Genomic DNA, 2,500 nt, shown 5'->3' with positions numbered 1-2,500 from the left:
CTTCCATTTCTACACACTGCACTTTTTGGAAAAAAGGACATGTTATCTTTATTCTGTAGGTCCATACAATGAAACCCTGTCCAGTTTATATAGGTTTTGTTTGATTTTACTACTATTTGATTTTAAACTATTAGTACAAAAATTAGTATTCTAAAAATGTATCCTTCTGACCACTTTTTATTTTATTATTTTTGTTTGATGGTATATAAAGTGACCAAAAATATGCAATTCTGGACTTGGGTGTATATATATATATATATATATATATATATATATATAATATATATTTTTTTTTTTTTCCTTAAATGTACGCCACTGACAGCAAAGTTTAATTACCGTATAAGCCGAGTTTTTCAGCACGATTTTTCGTGCTGAAAACACCCCCCTCGGCTTATACTCGAGTGAACTCCCCCACCCGCAGTGGTCTTCAACCTGCGGACCTCCAGAGGTTTAAAACTACAACTCCCAGCAAGCCCGGGAAGCCATCGGCTGTCCGGGCTTGCTGGGAGTTGTAGTTTTAAAAACCTCCGGAGGTCCGCAGGTTGAAGACCACTGCGGCCTTCGACATCATCCAGCCCCCTCTCACCCCCACTTTAGTTCTATACAGTACTCCCCTCCACTCGGCGCTGGTCCGGTGCTGCAGGACTGTCCGGTGAGGAGGTCGTCCGGTGGGATAGTGGTTCCGGGCTGCTATCTTCACCAGGGAGGCCTCTTCTAAGCGCTTCAGGCCCGGCCCCAGAATAGTCACTTTGCCTTGACAACGACGCAGAGGTACGTTCATTGCCAACGTACTTCTGCGCCAAGGCAACGCCTCTATTCCGGGCCGGAAGCGCGGAGAAGAGGCGCCCCCGGTGAAGATAGCAGCCCGGAACCACTATCCCACCCGACCACCTCCTCACCGGACAGTCCTGCAGGACTGGACCAGCGCCGAGCGGAGGTGAGTACTGTACAGAACTAAAGGGGGGTGAGAGGGGGCTGGATGATGTTGAAGGCCGCAGTGGTCTTCAACCTGCGGACCTCCGGAGGTTTCAAAACTACAACTCCCAGCAAGCCCAGACAGCCGATGGCTGCCCGGGCTTGCTGGGAGTTGTAGTTTTGAAACCTCTGGAGGTCCGCAGGTTGAAGACCACTGAGGGCGGATGATAAGAGGATGATGAAGGGGGGGGGTGGGGGTGTGGGATGATGACAAGAGGATGATGGAGGGGGGGGGGGATGATGAAGGGGGTGGGGATGATTACAAGGGGATGATGAAGGGGGGTGTGTGGGATGATGACAAGGGGATGATGAAGGGGGGGGGTGTGTGGGATGATGACAAGGGGATGATGAAGGGGGGGGGGATGATTACAAGGGGATGATGAAGGGGGGTGTGTGGGATGATGACAAGGGGATGATGAAGGGGGGGGGGGTGTGTGGGATGATGACAAGGGGATGATGAAGGGGGGGGGGGGTGGGATGACAAGGGATGATGAAGGGGGGGGGGTGTGTGGGATGATAAGGGGATGATGAAGGGGGGGGGGGGGATGATTACAAGGGGATGATGAAGGGGGGTGTGTGGGATGATGACAAGGGGATGATGAAGGGGGGGGGTGTGTGGGATGATGACAAGGGGATGATGAAGGGGGGGGGGGGTGTGTGGGATGATGACAAGGGGGTGGGGATGATTACAAGGGGATGATGAAGGGGGGTGTGTGGGATGATGAAGGGGGGGGGGGGGTGTAGGGGATGATGAAGGGGGGGGGGTGTGGGATGATGACAAGGGGATGATGAAGGGGGGGGGTGTGTGGGATGATGACAAGGGGATGATGAAGGGGGGGGGGGGTGTGTGGGATGATGACAAGGGGGTGGGGATGATTACAAGGGGATGATGAAGGGGGGTGTGTGGGATGATGAAGGGGGGGGGGTGTAGGGGATGATGAAGGGGGGGGGGTGTGGGATGATGACAAGGGGATGATGAAGGGGGGGGGGGTGTGGGATGATGACAAGGGGATGATGAAGGGGGGGGGGTGGGATGACAAGGGGATGATGAAGGGGGGGGGTGTGGGATGACAAGGGGATGATGAAGGGGGGGGGTGTGGGATGATGACAAGGGGATGATGATGAAGGGGGGGGGGGGGTGGGATGATGATGAAGGGGGGGGGTGGGATGATGATGAAGGGGGGGGTGTGGGATGATGACAAGGGGATGATGATGAAGGGGGGGGGTGTGGGATGATGACAAGGGGATGATGATGAAGGGGGGGGGGTGTGGGATGATGACAAGGGGATGATGATGAAGGGGGGGGGGGTGTGGGATGATGACAAGGGGATGATGATGATGAAGGGGGGGGGGGTGTGGGATGATGATGAAGGGGGCTGTGTGGGATGATGACAAGGGGATGATGACAGGTGATGATGATGAGGGTCTGGATGATGACAGGCGGTGATGATGATGAGGATGTTAATGATGGGTCTGGATGATGACAGGGGGGGATGATGTATTTCCCACCCTAGGCTTATACTCG

Source organism: Hyla sarda, chromosome 5 (assembly GCF_029499605.1).
Source record: "Hyla sarda isolate aHylSar1 chromosome 5, aHylSar1.hap1, whole genome shotgun sequence".
Taxonomy (NCBI): domain Eukaryota; kingdom Metazoa; phylum Chordata; class Amphibia; order Anura; family Hylidae; genus Hyla; species Hyla sarda.
This window is presented reverse-complemented; position numbering follows the sequence as displayed.